The 21504-nt window shown below is 34.8% G+C and overlaps 1 non-coding gene across 1 annotated transcript; it reads right to left on the reverse strand.

Annotated features, from left to right (window-relative positions):
- Positions 1–1510: 1510 nt before the first annotated feature.
- Positions 1511–1644, reverse strand: LOC123838126 (U4 spliceosomal RNA). Its single transcript, XR_008505535.1, has one exon. It is a non-coding gene; the product is annotated as a U4 spliceosomal RNA (small nuclear RNA).
- Positions 1645–21504: the final 19860 nt, after the last annotated feature.

Below are 21504 nucleotides of genomic sequence, written 5' to 3' on the forward strand. Positions count from 1 at the left end.
TTGCTTATATCTTATTGTTGTCTTGGATAACCCATTTAGATGATAATATCTCCTGCAAAAAATGACAGTTTTATCTTTTATCTTTTTATGATGTTTATACATTCCCAATTATTTTGTTGTTGGCTTTAAACATTGCCTAGGACCCCAGTACATTTTAATTTTTTGCCCTTTTTTTGAAATTTATTGAAGTTTGGTTTATACAACATGTAGTTTATCTGTTTTAAGTGTGCAATTCAATATTTTGTAGTATATTTAGAGAATTATGACACCATCTCCGTAATTGAGTTTTAAAGATTTCTTTCTTTTCACCCAAAAAGATCCCTGGTACCCATTTGCAACCATTACCCATTCCATTCCCCCCCTAGGCAACCACTAATGTCCTAGTACAACATTACATAGTACTAAATAGTCTATCAGCCAAACTTGCTTGTTCTTGTCTTTAATGAGAATGTCACAAGTGTTTCACTTTTAAATGTGATATGAACAGTTTCTTGTCAACTGAGTTAAAGAAGTTTCCCTTTATTTTGAATTTGCTAAAATATTTTTTTAGGAATTAACTTTAATTTGCCAAGTACTTTTCCTGAATCTATTCATCATCTGAATTTGACATTGTTTTTCTCATTTACTGTAGATCATTTTGCAGATAAACCTTCCTAGATTGAGCTGATTTGTCTTTTATTCTTTGACTTACCTTGCACATGAAGTAATTAACATTTTTAAAAATCTGTATTACTTATCTGTTCCTGTATAACAAGTAGCTTACACAAACAATAATAATTTATTATTTCCCATGTTATTTTTGAGTACACAAATTGGCAGCATCTCAGCTGGGTGTTCTGAATTTCTCACAAGATGGTTAAAGATGGAATTATCCAAAGTCTTGACTGGGACCAGAGGATCCATTTTCAAGGAGGCTTTTGCACATATATGGCAGTTGGTGTCAGGAAATTGTTTCCTCTCTATGTAGAACTTTTAATAGGACTTCTTGAGTCTCTGCACCATATGGAAGATGGCTTCCCTCAGAATGAGCAATCCAAGACTACAGTGGCAACTACAATAACTTTTATGACAGAGTCTTGGTAGTCACACACTGTCATTTATGTTCTGTTCTATAGGTCAAATAGCCCAGCTCCAACTGAATGAGTGAGAGAACTAAACAAAGGCATGAATCCTAGGAGACAAATATCATTTGGACTAATATCCACAGATCCTCATGTATTCTAATACTTATTAACATTTATGGTTTTATGTGACACTGGGCCACATATTTTATCCCCTGTAGTGTGTTTATCAAGTAATTAGATAATGTTATATCAGCCTTACAAAATGATTTTGGTACCTTTTCTAATCCCCAGTTTATTTAAAGTAAAATGTATCTGTTTCTTGGTGAATTATATAAATCCTGTCATGGGAATGGGTGAGCTGGCCTGGAAAGTCACATCTCTCAAACCTGGAAATGTCAGACAGAAAAAACAAGGAGTGATGGCAAAGATTAATTGAAAACTACAATTATCAAGCTAGATGTACTAGATATGTATAGAAATCTACATGTAATTGGTTAAAAAAATAACACATATTTACAATTAGCAATAATCGTGCCTCGGATAAACCTCATTGGCTACGATACTGCTACTGCGCAAAGCTAAAAAAATAACACATATTTACAAAAGTGATTTCACATCAGTTAGTATATTAATTACCTATATTTTATATAGTTCTTACTATATGTAATAAAATGCTCAGAATTCTTTATGTACATTAGGTCATGAGATTGTCACAAATACCCTGTAATTTGGGTAGTTTTACTGAAAGTTTTTTTCAATAAAGACAGTATTTGAAGGAGAGCTTAGCTAGATATAAAATATTTGGTTCACAATTTGAGTTAAAAAAAAAAAGTTATCTATTGCTCCATTGTTGGCTGGCTTTTTATGTTGGTCTTAAAGTTGCTAATCAGATTTTTACAAGTTATTTGATCATTTGTCCTGAAAGCTTTGAGATATTAGTTGACCTTTGGAATCTAATAGTTTTATTGTGAAGGGCCTCAGCATTGATTGTTCTGGGTTAATTTTTAATGGGTATATGTATCTATACTTCTCTATTTCCAGAGAGTTGTTTTGCATTATAGATTTAAATATTAATTCTATTCCATTGTTTTATTGTTTTTAGTTTTTTATCAAGGATTCTGAGGTAATATGAATATTATTCTTCCTATGCTAGTCTTGCATTTCCAATTCTTTCTTTTTTATGCTTTTATATAACTTTCATTAACTTTGTTATCTAGATTGTTTTCCTACCTTTCTTCAATGTCTCTAATTATATTTTGACTTGAATCTTTTCTCCCTTAGACACAATGTAATTTACTTTTTTTTTTCTGAGTTAAATATGACTTCTTCCATCTCCTAAATTCATTCAGTTCTTTTTTCATTTGTTCCTATTTATGTATATTTCATCTTAGATTTTGAGTCTGATTCAAGGTAGTTTTCATGTTTGTTAGTATACAGTTGACCCTTGAACAACGTAGTGGTTAGGGATGCCATTGCCCCCCCTCACAAGGAGTTAAAAATCCACATATAACTTCTAACTCCCCCCAAACTTAACTACTAATAGATTACTGTTGACCAGAAGCCTTACCAATATCATAAACAATAGAATATCACAAACTTTGTATATGTATTACATACTGTATTCTTAACAATAAGACCTAGCTTTTTCTTTTCTTTCTTTCTTTCTTTCTTTCTTTCTTCCTTTCTTTCTTTCTTTCTTTCTTTCTTTCTTTCTTTCTTTCTTTCTTTCTTTCTTTCTTTCCTTTCTTTCTTTCTTTCTTTCTTTCTTTCTTTCTTTCTTTCTTTCTTTCTTTCTTTCTTTCTTTCTTTCTTTCTTTCTTTCTTTCCTCTCTCTCTCTCTTTTTTTTTTTTTTTGGTATTTCTAGGCTATTTAGCTCACCTACTAATTTTTTCAAATTGTTGCAAATTTCCAAAAAATTTGCAATATACTTATTTTTAAAAATCTGCATGTAAATGGACCCACACAGTTCAAACCCACATTGGGTTATAAGGGCCAATTGTACTTAATTTTGTTTGAAGTGTAGACTTAGAATTTTCTCCTATTTTATGCCTTTCTTTTTTTAGTATCAGCCTTTTTTTATTATTATTATTCTGTTACGTTAATCACCATACATTACAACATTAGTTTGTGATGTAGAGTTCCATGATTCATTGTTTGCATATAAAACCCAGTGCTCCATGCAGAACATGCCCTCTTTAATACCCACCACCAGGCTAACCCATCCCTCCACCCCCTCCCCTCTAGAACCCTCAGTTTGTTTCTCAGAGTCCATAGACTCTCATAGTTTGTCTCCCCCTCCAATTTCCCCCCTTCATTCTTCCCCTCCTGCTATCTTCTTTTTTTTTTTTCTTAACATATATTGCATTATTTGTTTCAGAGGTACAGATCTGTGATTCAACACTCTTGCACAATTCACAGCGCTCACCATAGCACATACCCTCCCCAGTGTCTATCACCCAGCCACCCCATCCCTCCCACCACCCCTCCACTCCAGCAAACCTCAGTTTGTTTCCTGAGATTAAGAATTCCTCATATCAGGGCGCCTGGGTGGCTCAGTTGGTTAAGCGACTGCCTTCGGCTCAGGTCATGATCCTGGAGTCCCAGGATCGAGTCCCACATCGGGCTCCCTGCTCAGCAGGGAGTCTGCTTCTCTCTCTGACCCTCCCCCCTCTCATGCTCTCTCTCTCTATCTCATTCTCTCTCTCAAATAAATAAATAAAATCTTAAAAAAAAAAAGAATTCCTCATATCAGTGAGGTCATATGATACATGTCTTTCTCTGATTGACTTATTTCGCTCAGCATACTCCCCTCCAGTTCCATCCATGTCATTGCAAATGGCAAGATCTCATTCCTTTTGATGGCTGCATAATATTCCATTGTGTATATATACCACATCTTCTTTATCCATTCATCTGTCAGTGGACACCTTGGCTCTTTCCACAGTTTGGCTATTGTGGACATTGCTGCTATAAACATCGGGGTGCATGTACCCCTTCGGATCCCTACATTTGTATCTTTGGGGTAAATACCCAGTAGTGCAATTGCTGGATCATATGGTAGCTCTATTTTCAACTTTTTGAGGAACCTCCATACTGTTTCCCCTTTCTCCGCATCCCTGCCAACATCTGTCCTTTCCTCACTTGTTAATTTTAGCCATTCTGACTGGTGTGAGGTGGTATCTCATTGAGGTTTTGATTTGGATTTCCCTGATGCTGAGTGACATTGAGCACTTTTTCATGTGTCTGTTGGTCATTGGATGTGTTCTTTGGAAAAATGTCTGTTCATATCTTCTGCCCATTTCTTGATTGGATTACTTGTTCTTTGGGTGTTAGGTTTGATGAGTTCTTTATAGATTTTGGATACTAGCCCTTTATCTGATATGTCATTTGCAAATATCTTCTCCCATTCTGTCGGTTGTCTTTTGGTTTTGTTGACTGTTTCCTTTGCTGTGCAAAAGCTTTTTATCTTGATGAATTCCCAATAGTTCATTTTTGCCCTTGCTTCCCTTGCCTTTGGCGATGTTTCTAGGAACAAGTTGCTGCAGCTGAGGTCAAAGAGGTTGAGGCCTGTGTTCCCCTTTAGGATTTTGATGGACTCCTGTCTCACATTTAGGTCTTTCATCCATTTTGAGTCTATTTTTGTGTGTGGTGTAAGGAAATGGTCCAGTTTCATTCTTCTGCATGTGGCTGTCCAATTTTCCCAACACTATTTGTTGAAGAGATTGTCTTTTTTCCATTGGACATTCATTCCTGCTTTGTCGAAGATTAGTTGACCATAGAGTTGAGGGTCCATTTCTGGGCTCTCTATTCTGTTCCACTGATCTATGTGTCTGTTTTTGTGCCAGTACCATGCTGTCTTGATGATGACAGCTTTGTAATAGAGCTTGAAGTCCGGAATTGTGATGCCGCCAGCTTTGCTTTTCTTTTTCAACATGCCTCTGGCTATTCAGCATCTGTTCTGGTTCCATACAAATTTTAGGATTATTTGTTCCATTTCTTTGAAAAAAGTGGATGGTATTTTGATAGGGATTGCATCAAATGTGTAGATTGCTCTAGGTAGCATTGACATCTTCACAATATTTGTTCTTCCAATCCATGAGCATGGAACATTATTCCATTTCTTTGTGTCTTCCTCAATTTCTTTCATGAGTATTTTATAGTTTTCTGAGTACAGATACTTTGCCTCTTTCATTAGATTTATTCTTAGGTATCTTATGGTTTTGGGTGCAATGTAAATGGGATTGACTCCTTAATTTCTCTTTCTTCTGTCTTGTTGTATAGGAATACCACTGATTTTTGTGCATTGATTTTATATCCTGCCACTTTACTGAATTCCTATATGAGTTCTAGCAGTTTTGGGGTGGAGTCTTTTGGGTTTTCCACATAAAGTATCATATCATCTGCAAAGAGTGAGAGTTTGACTTCTTCTTTTCTATTCAGATGCCTTTTATTTCTCTTTGTTGTCTGATTGCTGTGGCTAGGACTTCTAGTACTATGTTGAATAGCAGTGGTGATAGAGACATCCCTGCCGTGTTCCTGACCCTAGGGGGAAAGCTCTCAGGTTTTCCCCATGAAGAATGATATTTGCTGTAGGTTTTTCATAGATGGCTTTTATGATATTGAGGTATGTACCCTCTATTTCTGTACTCTGAAGAGTTTTGATCAAGAAAGGATGCTGTACTTTGTCAAATGCTTTTTCTACATCTATTGAGAGGATCATATGATTCTTATTCTTTCTTTTGTTAATGTATTGTATCACATTGATTGATTTGTGGATGTTGAACCAACCTTGCATCCCAGGGATAAATCCCACATCGACAACAGTACAATAATAGTGGGTACTCTAACACCCCCCTCACTGAAATGGACAGATCATCTAAGCAAAAGATCAACAAGGAAATAAAGACTTTAAATGACACACTGGACCAAATGGACTTCACAGTTATATTCAGAACATTCCATCCCAAAGCAACAGAATACACATTCTTCTCTAGTGCCCATGGAGCAATCTCCAGAATAGATATCATCCTAGGTCTCAAATCAGGTCTCAACCAGTACCAAAAGTTTGGGATCATTCCCTGCATATTTTCAGACCACACTGCTTTGAAACTAGAACTCAATCACAAGAGGAAAGTGGAAAGAACTCAAATACGTGGAGGCTAAAGAGCATCCTACTAAAGAATGAATGGGTCAATCAGGAAATTAAAGAAGAATTTAAAAAATTCATGGAGGGCACCTAGGTGGCTCAGTTGGTTGGGTGGCTGCCTTCGGCTCAGGTCATGATCCTGGAGTCCTGGGATCGAGTCCCGCATTGGACTCCCTGCTTAGCAGGGAGTCTGCTTCTCCCTCTGACCCTCCCCCCCCTCATGTGCTCTCTCTCTCTCTCTCTCAAATAAATAAACTCTTTAAAAAAAAAAGAATTTAAAAAATTCATGGAAACCAATGAAAATGAAAACACAACTGTTCAAAATCTTTGGGATGTAGCAATGGCAGTCCTAAGAGGCAAGTATATAGCAATACAAGCCTTTCTCAAGACACAAGAAAGGTCTCAAATACACCACCTAACCCTACACCTAAAGGAACTGGAGAAAGAACAGCAAATAAAGCCTAAACCCAGAAGGAGAAGAGAAATAATAAAGATCAGAGCAGAAATCAATGAAATAGAAACCAAAAGAACAGTAGAACAGAGCAACGAAACTAGGAGCTGGTTCTTTGAAAGAATTAACAAGATTGATAAACCCCTGGCCAGACTTATCAAAAAAAAAAAAAAAAGAGGAATGACCCAAATAAATAAAATCATGAATGAAAGAGGAGAGGTCACAACCAACACCAAAGAAATACAAACAATTATAAGAACATATTATGAGCAACTATGTGCCAGCAAATTAGATAATCTGGAAGAAATGGATGCATTCCTAGAGATGTATTAACTACCAAAACTGAACCAGGAAGAAATAGAAAACCTGAACACACCTATAACCACTAAGGAAATTGAAGCAGTCATCAAAAATCTCCCAACAAACAAGAAAGAGCCCAGGGCCAGATGGCTTCCCAGGGGAATTCTACCAAACATTTAAAGAATTAATACCTATTCTTCTGAAACTGTTCCAAAAAATAGAAATGGAAGGAAAACTTCCAAGCTCGTTTTATGAGGCTACCATTACCTTGATACCCAAACCAAACAAGGACCCCATCAAAAAGGAGAATTACAGACCAATATCCTTGATGAACATGGATGCAAAAATTCTCACCAAAATATTAGCCAGTAGGATACAACAGTATATTAAAAGGATTATTCGCCTTTTTTCTTTGTTTAGTGGATGTTAGACATGGATCTCAATTGATTTGTGTGAATTTCAATTTCTTATTTTCTGTAATGAACTTTATATTTCTATTGTTCATATTTTTATATTGTGGTATTTTACCAGATTCCTAGCTTAATGGCAATTATTTTTCTTTTCCACCTCACCATTTAATTACCAAAGAGCCTTTTTCCTTTACTTAGCACTTTTTCTTTCCAGAAGCCATATGTTTGGAACAGTATCCCTTTAAACCACACTTGTCCCTTTCAACTGATTATTTCCTTTTCAAATGAATCTTTCCATTAAAAGGAAAGTCTTTTTAAATCACAAGGTAAGCCATTTACATGAGGTTTTGACCCTTTGAAAAAAAGTTCTCTGTATAGCATGCTGATTATCCCATTGCATTTTCAGAATTTTCAAATTTAAGGCTTTAATCTTTTTGTTGGTTCCTCCCACTCCCTGTCAGACTCTTTCCTAGTATCCCTCCTCTGTCTTCCCCACAGTATGTTCTTTCTGTCTTTGTTCACTAAAATAATTAAAGCAGAGTGGAGGTGAGCGAGGAGTATATGAAACCACATTGTTGTGATTTGTTGATTTTTCTCTTTATACTCCATTATTTACCAGTTTGCAAATTATAGGAGACTGGTTACTAAACACCTACCATTATCTGCACCTATCTAGATGCTCAAGAGTTGCTTTTGTTGTTTTTTGATCTATTATTATAAGTTTAATCTTTCAATCAAAGTATTTAGAATATTAACATCTAATACAATTATTGATCAGGTTGGACTTAGGTGTAACATTTAGTTATTGGTTTTCTGTCAGTTCTCTGTTTGCTTTTTTCTTTTTCTGTAACTTCTTTCCTCTTTTTAGATTTTTGTACAATTTAATAATTAAATTTAAATTTATTTATTTACCATTAATGTCAAGTTTAAGGGTCATTCAGATATACCTGGGAACCTGGGAAGAACGTATAACCTGATTTGAGTTTCTCTTCCCATTCCGCTTTCTTACTCCTTTCTCTTTCTTCGGAAGCTTAGGTGTCCAGATTTCTCTTTCCAGAAAGATATTGGTGTTTGTTTGTTTGTTTGTTTGTTTGTTTAGAATTTAAGCTACCCCAAATCCCTGTTTTGATTGTTGCTGTCATTGAAAAGAAAGAAAGAGAGGAGGGAAGGTGGAAAGGATGAAAGGAAGGACAGGAGAAAGAAAGAAACCTGGAATATCAATGCATACCTTGTTGCTTCCTCCAAGTTTTTACTTCCTTCCAAAACATTTCTGCTTTTTCTCACTCTCAGATATGCTTTTTTTTTTTAATTGAGTCTATAGTTGATATCTCCAAGAGTGTTATTTGTTAGTCACTTACTCTTCAGTTAAAGAAATAGTGCCTCTGTAATAGTCATTTTTATAAACTTTGGGTTTTTTTTCCTCTTTTCTTCTGAATGTATTAGGTCTATTGATTTGTCTTCAAATTCATTGACATATTTTATTTTCAGCAATCTTTAGTTTACTGTTATCCTATCCAGTGACTTTTCCATTTCAGATATTGTATTTTTTAGTTGTAAATTTCTGTGATTCCTTTCAGCAGTTTCCCTTTCTTTATTGAGTTTTCAGGTCCATCCATATATTTATACTTTTTCTTTAAGTGCTTGAACATATTTATTTAACTACAGAAACCCCTTTCCTACTACTAACAATGCATGAATCAGCTTGAGTCTTTTTAACTAACTGCAAGTTTCTCTTATTTTTGAGATATATTTTCCTGTTTATTTGCATGTCAAGTAGCTTTTGATTGTGCAGTTGAAATTATGGATGATCCATTTTAGATGATAGAGATATTTTATTATGTAATGTATTGCTTTTTTTTTCCTGACAGATAATAAAGTAATAGCTAATCACCTTGAATTTGGAGAATCATGATGTTCTTTACTTTGCTAGTTCAAGTATGCAGCTTTACTCTCTGACCAAGAGAAAATGCTTTGGGATCATTATCTTTATTCCAGAAGTGGACCTTCAATAGAAAGTGTGAGGTGTTCAGCAATTGCCTATAAATTGGCAAATCTCAAACTCAAATTGTAGTCTCTCCTGCACTGGTTAGCAGCTTAATTCTCTGCTCAGCAATTTCAGCCTTGCAACTAATGCTTCTTGGTAATCCTTATAAATCTTCCCAAAAGGAAAGTGTCTTCAAAGAGATGTTTCTGGTTTTTTTTTAGAGCACCAAATTGTTATCTGTAGGAGAGTTAGTACAACACATGCTACTTCACTATTTCTGGAATAAGAATTGCCTCTATTTTATTTTCTATTTAAGAATGTGTATCTGTAAAATAAATCAATGCAAACTTAAGAATCAAAGAAGCTTGAGAGTTTAGTTAATAAAGCGTATTGGAACTGTTAGAAAACATTGAAAAAAGTTGTCATCATAATTGTAGGTGTAAGGGAATTTGCTAATTGATTAATTGTAAATATATCTGTCAGATTGAGGTCCTCTTATCTAGTAGATATACTGTGTCCTTTCTTTAGATGCTTTCCTGAATCACTGTTCAATATAATAATCTCAAAAGCTATTGAAAGACTTTGGTCTTCTTTGCTTATAAGTAGTTCCATGGAATTGTAGATTCTTGAAATTAGAAGGACCCTGTATGATCACCTATAATCTGATCTCCCATCCAGTACAATAATTCCTTAACAAATGATCATGTGAACAGCTCGAACACTATCAGTGACTGGGTGTTCATTATTCTGCTTTCACTCAGAAACAGATGCAAGCACTACGTTTTGCTGTGAAAGACATACAATGAAAAAGAACAGGTTCCTTATTATCCAAAATCCCACAAAATTAACCAGATTGACAACTTAATTTCAATTCCTAGCTAACCAGAAGTATCACCAAAGAGGCCATGACTAAGGCTGAACTTACTCTGAAAACTCTGAGAGGCCAAGCATGAGAACAAGGTTTGGGGTAAAAAAAAAAAGAAGAAGAAAGAAAGAAAAGGTATATATACTGTTTTTTAAACAGAAATACATGTATATTTGTTAGTTCTGATGGTCAATAAAAATATTAATGGTTAAGTTGGCACCTGTAGAGTATTAAATGTCAGAATATTTGTAGGGAAGTGCAAATAGTTGTGAAAAGTATACTTTACAAAACCCAAAGATGACCTCTGAGCTGTGGTCCGAATCTGTGCTCCTCTAGCCATGTGGGCCACTATCTGGATCCTTTCCACAGCTGGCTGGGCTGATGTGCTGCCTTTCTCTGGGCTGCCTCTGGCATCAGTCCTGAGCTGGGCCTTTTCCTCTGCAGGTGAACCTTCCACTTTCTCTGATGTGTCTGGGCCAGAGACAGGCCTAGTAGACTGGCTGCTTTCAGTACTATTTCTGGAGGTATGCTTTCTCCCTGGATTCCACGGAATTCTTTGGGCTTTGTATCCAAAACAGGTAATTTATGACAGGGTACCACCTTGGGATGCTCTCTCGCCTCTGCCTGTGGTACATCACATGGCCAGAGCACTTTAATTAATATTAAATATTTACATATATATTCATAATTAAATTTATGTCTAAAGAAGACTGTGAGCAGAATAAGAAGTCTTATTTTCTAAGCCAGCATTGTTTCCCCTCTAGTTCTTGGGGCAATTAAACCTGGCTCTACTACTTCTCAGTTTCTCCCTTTAGTGATATCCTGGTTTAGCCTCAGGCTTAGACACTGAGGAATGGGTTTATAAATGGTACTGGAGTTTAGGTTTCTGCAACTCACAAAGTCAAAATGTGCTTTCATTTAAAACTGACTATACTACTCTTCAGCCTAGGAATATCAATTATTATTTAAATAAACACAAGGGTATTGTATATACATTCATTATAGTACTTCTAAGTAGGCTTATATGCATATTTATTTTCACACATGTGGGTTTACATATGTGTATTTATAAATTGTGCTTAAATTTATAAATTGTGACAAAACTGGCTAAGTTACACTCAAATGGGCTTTGAATATATCCTTCAATGGCATAAGTTACTGATAATTGTCTTGCCTAAAGTTTTGCTGTCATGGAGCACATACACTTGTCACATGACTAGTTAAATATATGGTTCAGCTTTTTCTGCAAGTTTCACATGTCCATGAGATATGAGACATTACAAAATTGCAACTAATATGATAAATATGATTTATGACATGTATATTAAAGCCAAATCAATATGTGTGACTTTTTTAGGGTTCCCTATGGAGATGCAATTCAGTATCCATGTAAATTTAGGCATGCCCTTATTTATGGTCCTTTATGAATTAAAACAATTCAGAGGACCATTCACAATTCAGAGGTTAAAACATCAAAGAAAGAGAGTTATTTAAAGTTCCCTAGATTTTCTGTTCTAAATGTAGGTCTTTTAAAATAAAACTGCCAAAGCTTAGAGGTCTGTTCTTTATTTGAAGAATGTATTGTAATCTGATGGATGTTAGAAAAAAAATGCACTATTGCTATTTAGAGGTAATTTTTTTGAGAGTGGACAAAGGAAAAAGTTATCTTCTGCTGGTATAATAAAATAGGAAATCATGAGGTGATTAAATAGCTAAAAGCAAATTCTTAAGATTTGATGTTATCAGTACCCAATAGTAAATAGGGAATTCATCAGTTTAGTGGCAATTTGCTAAGGGACAAAACTGAAAGTATTATAAAAGGAAGCCACACAGAACTGTACTTTTATGTGATATTTCAAACCTAACCAATAGATTTGGAAACTGGGGAGCAGTTTTAACAGCCAGAAGGGAGTGTATTAAATCTACTCTTCTGCCAGAGCCAAGTATATGTTTGGTAAATGAGATAAAGTTTCCACTTACATAGGAGAAGGTAAAAAGTCCTGGATAGTGTCCGTGGATATACTTAGGATGTATAACATCAAAAGGAAAATATTATGTATAAAATTTTGAACATCAAATAAGGTTCATAGTTTTTCAAAACAGATTCATAAAAATTTACAAACAGAAACTATAAAGAGCATAGATGTAGCATGGGAGAAGAAAAGAGGAAATTCTGTTTTAGTAGAAGGTACACAACAAGTAATAATAATAATATCTAATACTCTATAAACCCATACTTTCTGTAAAGGAGGTATTGAATGAGAAAATGTATACTGGCTCTGGGAACAAGGTACTCTTTTTAATGGCTGTTGCCTCACTCTTTATGGCTATGGTGGTAGCTGGATACAGACTTGGATACCTGACATGTTCTGATAGAATGTATGCTGGCTCCCATAAAGCATGATCTTGGAATATTCTCAGAGTAAACTGATGCTTATCAAATGTCCCAAACATAATGGGGAGAGAGAAAAAGAGAAACAGTCACAAGGGGTAAATGACATGATAGGGACCCAGGAAGCAACTTTGGAGTCTCTGTGATTTTCAGCAGGCATCTAGACAACATAGTGCCACAATATTTTTGCATTGTTTTATCTGATAAATATCATAGATTTTAGATGAAATGAAAATAGCCAAAAGGAAACTGAACTTTTATGTATGTGTATTGTTTGAATTTCAAAATATATCTCATTATCATAGAAAAATTAATCTAGGATTGATGATACATAGGTAGGTAGAGAGACAGACGGATAGATAGATAGATAGATAGATAGATAGATAGATAGATAGATAGATAGATAGATAGATGATAGGTAGATAGAAATAGATAGATAATCATAAACATCAGATGACTAAATGCAGATAATTTTAAAATAATATGGAGGAGGAAAAGAAAAGGGAAAAAACATTAAATGAAGTTAGAAAGTCCTTATAAAGAATATCTAGTGCATGGTCAATGTTTATTGAATAAAAGCAGAAAAAAAAACACTGCTAGTACTTTATGAGAAAAAATATATATATGCTTGAAATAGGTCCACATGTCTATTTTCTAATCCAAAAACAGTAAAAAGAGAGTATTCTTGAATGCAATATATACTTGAGGTTCAGATGGAATATAATATAAATTTCACCATGAAAATACCATCTACTATGGTAGAATGAGACCCCCATAATTGGAATATGCTAATGGGAAAGTATAATTTATTAAGATATATGCCTGAGTAATAAACAGAATAGTACTATCTAAAGGGTTATACATCTACAAATTTTCTTTATGCCATATGGAAAGTGAAATGTAATTTAAATGTAAACCATTATGTAAAAATTTAAGAAATGGTGAGCATTAAGCTGTATTAAGTGGGCCACCATTTAAGGAGAAAGGGAATATGATCCTTCTCTTCTACCCTCATTGAATCATGTTTTTGTTTTTTGGCTTTTGTTTTCTGTGATTTATTTGTTTGCACATACAAAGGCAAATATAGGAAACCATCTTTGTAAGGGGATACAGAATTATGCTATCTAAGAAATGTCACCTTCTAATAACAGACACCAGGATTGTCGTGTTCATTTCTCTGTCATAGATCTCTAGCACAATGTCTGATACATAGTAAATGAAAAATAAATATGTTTTAAGTAAGTAGCAACTGTATTCAAATATTTGATGTCAAATTAAAGTCTCTGAAATTATGATAGAAAACAGATAGAATCTTAACCAAAGGATGGAAATAAGTATGTTTCACTAATAAAGTGGTTTGTCATTTCCTTTAATTGATTGAGAGTAGATTTGAAGACTAATTCTGTGGTTTCTGTGGAAGACATGCAAAATATAATCAGTGGTGAGAGATGTTAGAAAAATGATTGTGGAGTCTTGCTAAACCTTCACAATCTAATTGTATATCATCTCTGTCTCTCTTTTTTTCAGTTTTCTAATTGCCCAACTATTAATAAAACCCAACAAAATTAATTTAGATTTTAAGCTATTGTTAAATGCTAAGACTTTGCATGGTGATAATCAAATACCATTAACTATTTCATTTGAAAGGTCAAAGTTACAGCTTAAAAATAACATTAAAATGACAATAAAATAGTACACTTGCATACATTAATAAGCTCATTTACCATACTCATTGGCTATAATTAAGAAATTTTTAAATTTTTTTAGATTTATTTATTCATTTATTTGAGAAAGAGAGAGCACAAGCAGGGGGAGCAGCAGGCAGAGGGAGAAGCATGCTCCCCACAGAGCAAGGAGCCCGATGCGGGACTCAAACCCAGGACACTGGGATCATGACCTGAGCTGAAGGCAGATGCTTAACCGACTGAGCCACCCAGGCACCCCTATAATTAAGAAATCTTATAAAATAATATGACTAACATAGTTAAATTATGGGGCCTACTAAGATCCTACTTCATCTGAAAATCATGTATTATGCCAGTCTTATTCCAGCTTAAAGAATCACATACCTCTAGCATCACTTTCCTATTTACGACAGAACACTTAATTGGTAGAAAACTTTTTTTCACTATTTGAACACATTTGACTTACTGCTATTTCATAGTGCTGTATCTTTCTTGGGTTATTTTGTAACTTGATGTTTCCATTGAGACCATTATAACAAGAATGAGGGTCAGAAATCTGGAGGAAGACCCCTTCAAGCAGAGGGAAGACTTAGGTAAGAACCTGGCTGAATGAAAAGATCAAAGGGACAATGTACTGCAGCGTAGTAAGTGAGGGACAAAAGAGTAGGAAATTAAAAGTATATGGAAGCCTTCTATGCTAAGGGTGATGGCAAAACTTTAGAGAGTTTACAGCAGGGAGTTAGCATGAACTGAGTTCTGATTTTAAAAGGTCACTGTGACTGCTTTGTGGAGGATGGATAACAAAGAGAGAAGAGTAGAAGCAGGTAGGGGTTATTCCATTATTTTAGGCAAAAGCTATTAATGGCTTAGAGTAGGGTATAAATGGTAAGAATAGAATCTGACAGATTCTATATGTATGCTCAATTTGGAGACAATACAACCTGAGATATTCAGCTGAGAAAGGCAGAAAAGAGAGCAGGGGGCAATAATAGCTCCTAAATTTTGGCTTGCTTAACTGGATGGATCATTGGATCATTATTACCATATACAGAGATGAGAAGTTCAGAGGAAGAAACAGATTCAGAGTAAGTAAGGGGAAAATCAAGTGTTTGTTTTTGACATATTAATTTTGGGATGCTCATTAGATATCTAGCTATAGATGTCAAGATAGGGTTGAATTTACAAGTCTGGAGTATTAAGAAACAGATTGTAAAATCTCCTTTCCAAATATCCATCCCTGCCTGGACAGCTTATCAGAATTCTTCATGAGTTTTTGTTGTTGTTGTTGTTGTTATTTTTAATTGCAGTTTCTAAACCTCTGTTAGTTTTTTAAAGAAATTATATTATTCTTCTTTAATATAGTATTTCTTTATGTAAGGAGAAACATTTTTGAGATGATTTGTATTTGTCATGTGAACTTTATAAAGGCAGAAGTTTCTAAAACTCGGAGGGAAATAATGAAGATAAAATGAATGCTCTGAATTTGTATCTTGATTCAGAGTTTGTTTTTTCTCTTTGCTCCTTCATATATATCCTGAGAAATTAATTTTGATTCTTGGTATTAATATTGAATTATTTGGTCATAAAACAATGGAGGTCCTTTAAATATATGTTAGCCTGGACAACTAGAGTCTATCCTTATTTTTCTTCTCAAGGACATTCTTCCTTTGCCTATTCTCTTTCTCCTTTATATCATCACTTTTTGTTGTTGTTGTTCTGAAATTCTGTCTGGAGCATTCTTATCTTTATAATTCCATGTTCTGTTCTATTTCAGCTTAAACAAATAAAAAGCAACTTAGTTAAAATACCTCTTTAGCTGAGAACTCATTTCTTTGTTCTCATTTTTGCAGCAAAACTCTAAGGACTAATTGTCTAGACAACTTATTACTTTGCACTTGCTCTGCTAACATTGCTAATCTCCACTGCAGTCCACAAAAGCTATACAGTCAAAGCCACCAAAGACTTACATACCTCCCCCCCTCCAAAAAAAAGTTTCTATCCCTATCTCATTTGATTTCTCAGTAGCTCTTTATACATTATCACCTCACCTTTTATAAACTCCTTCTTAACTTTTCGTATTTCCTTTCACAACAATATGCAGTCCTGGTTTTCTCCCTAATTTATTGGCCATTCCTCAATATTCTCACTGATTTCATAAGTTACATCAGAGCTCTAAATATTAGAGTACCTTCAAATTATGTCATGGGTCAGTATTTTTTCACTTTATATTCACCCCTCACCAAATTTTATGGCCATCTGTTTGGTGATTACTTTCAAAGTATATCTCAAGCCAAAACAATTTCTCTGAACCTCAGACTGGTATATTCAAATTTCTACTTGACATTTCCACTTAATCATCTCAAACTTATTGTGTGCAGAACATAAGTCTGGATTCTCTTTTTATCCAAAACCTGTTACTCATTTAGTAAATGGCATCACTGTCTACCAAGTTGCTAAAGCCAGAGATTCTGGGGTAATGCTCCACTTACTCATCTTTGCCTTACTTTCCATATCCAAGTTTGGCATGTCCTTTTCATTCTATGTCTAAAGTCTAATATCCATTCACTTTTCTCCATTTCCACTCCAACCTTGTTAAAGCCACCATCATTTTTTTATGTAGCTATTTCAGTGACTCCTTAGATGATTCCTCTGTGTCCTCTCTTGCCTCTCTAAAATCTACTTAATATACAGGAGCCAGAGTGATCTTTAAAACAAAAAGAACTGATCAAATCATTCTCCTGCAGGGCTTCACCGTGACCAAGAAGGCCCTCTGAATCTAAGCTCTCCCTTCTTTCCACCCTAATGTTATGCCTGTCCTCCCTCATTCAATTTGCTCCATTCAACTTTGGCCTTCCACTACTTAAAATATGCCAAGTGTCTTTCTGCTTAAGGGTTTTACTATTTCCTCTCTTGGGAATGTTTAATCCTAGCTCTTTGCTTGTCTGCTTTCATTCTTCCATTTCAACTTAAAAATCGTCTTCACATAGACTTATCTGATCACCTGACCTAAACAAGGCTTCTGTTCATATTTTCTATTTCAACATTCTTTTTATTTATCTTATGACATGGCCATTATAAATCTACTTGAACTTCAGAGACCGTATCTGTCTTGTTGACCTTTACCTGTAATAGTCTTTCAGTATGCTATGGACTGAATGTTTGTGTTACCCCAAAATTCATATGTTAAAGCCTAAATGCCAATGCAGTGGTATTTGGAGGTGGGGTCTTTAGAAGGTAATTAAGTCATGAGGGTGCATCTCTCATGCATGGGACTAATGACCTTGTAAGAAAGAACAGGATAAAAATGGTCTCTCATTGTGTGAGGGTACAAGAAGGTGGCTCTCTGGAAACCAGGAGGTGGGCCCTCACCAAAAACTAAATCTGCTGGCACCTTGATATTAGACTTCCTAGCCTCCAACACTGTGAGAAATAAATGTTTGTTGTTTAAACCATTCAATTTATAGCAATTTGTTATAGCAGCATGAGCAGAATAAAGTAAAATAAGTATTTTTTTTTTGTTAGAAAGAAAGAGGAACTTGCCAAGAATACATATAAGGTATTTTATCTTAATAATCTGTGGACAGTAACAGTTTGGGGAGTAACTATGCTTCCATGGTCTTATGTGGCACCAGGACCTGCGAGTCTGGATGGCTCTGCTTTACTAATTGATTAGAATAAGTCCTTGGTATTTCTCTATAGTCCATGCATTCTTTCCTGGAAAGAATTTATGGATGGACTTTAATTTCTGTAAACTGTCTGAAATTATATGACATTTTGTGAATTATTCATTATGAACATTTGCCCAAGATGAGCTTTTCAAAATTTTCCATAGCTTTTACTCAAGTTGCAGAAAAAAAGAGTTCAAATAAAAATGATCAATAGTTACTGAAATCACGGTCATGAATTTTAGACATACTCTGGGTCCTTAATCTAATGTTGTTTCTTTCTGTTTTTGGTAAATACTTACATACCTAGAAGCCAAAATGCAATTACATAAAGAATGTTGATTTTGAATCTTCAAAACCTAGTGAAGAATACTGCTTCTACTTCTTACTACTTGGCTGACGTTGGGCAACTTAATTAACCATACTGAAACCTAGTTCCACTGTATGTAAAGTAAATCTAATAACATCTATTTTGCAGACTAATTGTGAGAATTAGAGAAAATATATACTAGGCATGTAATATAGTACCTAGTAGGAATTAATGGTCATTCAATATTGAAAAGCATTGATATTTTTATAATAACAATCATTCTAGATTCATCAACTCATTCTACTTATAATTTCATATATAGAATGTTTGTATGCAGATGACTCAGAAATGTGAACTTTGTACCTGACATTATACCATTAAACAGCCTAGACTTGATAAAGTTTCTACCAGTCAGCTTGTATATATGCATGCATATGTATGTATATATGTATGCATATATATTATACCTACTAATTGGGTTTGTCACTCTCCTTAAAACTTAAAAAATCCCCTGCCCTGTTCTGTGCTCAGGGATGCTTAGTCCTACATATGGCATCACCCAGGCCCTCTTGATTTCTGGCCTCTGATTGAGTTTGTTCAGTGGTATCATAGGAAATCAGAGGGCTAGGAGAGAAAGTTGAAGGTATTTATCACTCCTAATAACCTCTGTCTAGCTTTGCCCAATGTGAGCAGTCAGTATTCTGTTATTGGTATTCTTATTGGGCAGTTCTGTTTCTATGACTTCAAACTCTCTGTGAGGCTTCAATAACATCATTCCCACCATGTTCCCAGGAAGCCTGTTACTAGTGCTCTAGCACCTTGCTTTATCCCTTAATTCAGGTCAAATCTATATAAAAATTCCCTTCATAAAAATGTGTTAAATTAAAAATGGAGTTTCCTAACACCACTGTGAATATCACCCTACTGTATGCAAATCAATGACCTAAGCACTGTTAATCATCAAAACATCCAAGGACAAAATAATTCTGCCTAGTTCTACCATCACATAAAACTTTTCATTTAGCTGTGTTCAGATATGCTGTCAATGATGCAGCTCAGTCAGTGTCACACTTTTATAAAGCAGATAGAAATAGGAAGCAATTTACTTTGCTGTTACAATGCTCCATTACCACTTGGAAAAGGGAAATGTGCTAAACACAAAATGCTATCTTTCATTGTTCTCTTCTGAAAGAATGTTTCCATAATTCTTCTGAAATCAAAATGTGTGTCTGTTGAATTAATGTCAGGGATTGAGTGGTAGTGATTTACTTCCTCCTACACAATTTCAGAGAAAATGGGTAAAAAAGAAAGAAAAAATAATTGCTTTCACATAAGTACTTTTGACTTAAAGCACAAATGTCAGAAACGAAAAATTATAAAAATATATTTATAAGAAACAAGTGGATTTTACAATGCTATTGTGTATTATTTCCATTTAAACTAGTCCTGAATTTTAGTAGATGTAAAAGGCAACATTCATTCAAACACATAGAGATAGATAGAGAAATAGAGGTAGATACATAAGCACACGAATACCTTATCTTTTACATATTTTTTGAAATTTTAGTATTATAAAAATATCTTCCGTTTATTGCCAATACTTGGAGAACACATAAAGAGATTATTTTGAAAAACCTTCATACATCATACTCTGTGCTTGTTAGGTACAAGTAGCAGAAAGAACCTGAGAACATGTTATTTGCAAAATCTAGATTATTTGAAAAATAGGTATATTAAGATTCTGACCACAAGAGAGGAAAACACTCCCCACTGCAGGCAAGGAGAAACTCTGCAGAGGACTAACCTGAGGGAAAGAGCAGCCAAAACACAATGGTAGAGTGCACACAGCACACCTGAACCACTTCCTGAAGCACCAGGCCCTACGTAGTATATGACCTCTTCTTCATAAATATATTACTCCCAGGAGCAGGAAATATAACAGGCTTTCCTAACACAGAGAAGAAGACAGAGACATAGACAAAATGCCAGGAAGAGGAATTCATCCCAAAAGAAAGAACAAGAAAAGGTCACATCCAGGGATATAATCAAAACATATATAAATAATATACCTGATTCAGAATTTAAGGCAATAATCGTAAGGATACTAGCTGGGCTTGAGAAAAGCATAAAAGACACCAGGGGGTCTCTTACCACAGAGATAAATGACCTAAAAACTAGTCAGGCCAAAATGAAAAATGCAGTAAGTGAAATCTGAAACCAACTGGAGATAGTGGCCACAAGGATGGAAGAAACAGAGGAATGAATAAGTGATACAGAAGATAAAATTATGGAAAATAATGAAGCTGGAAAGAAGAGGGAAAGAAAAATATTAGATCACAAATGTAGACTTAGGGAACCCAGTGACTCCATAAAGCCCAATAACATTCATATCATAAGAGTCCCAGAAAAAGAAGAGAGAGAAAAGGGGTCAGAAAGTTTATTGGAGGAAATTATAGCTCAAAACTTCCCTAATCTGGGGAAGAATACAGACATCCATATCCAGGAGGCACAGAGAACTCCCATCAAAATCAACAAAAGCAGGCCAACACCAAGACATATTGTAGTTATGTCCAGCCTCCAGGATTTGCAAAATATAAAGAAAAAAAATCCTAAAAGCTAGCAAAACAAAGAAAGTCCTGAATTCACAAGGGAAGACAAATAAGGTTAGCAGCAGATCTCTCCACAGAAACTTAGCAGGCCAGAAGAGAGTGACATGATATATTCAGTGTGCTGTGGAAAAATATGCAGCCAAGAACATTTTACCCAGCAAGGCTGTCGTTCAGAATAGGAGAAATAAAGTTTCCCAGACAAATGAAAACTAAAGGAGTTTGTGACCACTAAACCAGTTCCACCAGATATATTAAAGGAGACTCTTTGATTGGGAAAGAAAAATCAAAAGTGACCAAGACTAGAAAGGAACAGAGAAAATCTCCAGAAACAATAAAACAAGTGCAAAAATGGCACTAAACTGATATCTATCAATAATTACTCTGAATGTAAATTTAAAACTAAATACCCTGATCAAAAGACATACGGTGTCAGAATGGATTAAAAAAAAAATAAGACACATCTATATGTTAACTACAAGAGATTCATTTTAGACTTAAAGACACCTGCAGATTGAAAGTGAGTGGATAAAGAACCATTTATCATGCAAATGGACATCAAAAGGAAGCCAGAGTACCCATACTTCTATCAGACAATTTAGATTTTAAACCAAAGACTGTATGT

Source organism: Mirounga angustirostris, unplaced genomic scaffold, assembly GCF_029215605.1.
Source record: "Mirounga angustirostris isolate CCGP_5_RB_7025 unplaced genomic scaffold, mMirAng1.0.hap1 SCAF_8, whole genome shotgun sequence".
NCBI classification, from domain to species: domain Eukaryota; kingdom Metazoa; phylum Chordata; class Mammalia; order Carnivora; family Phocidae; genus Mirounga; species Mirounga angustirostris.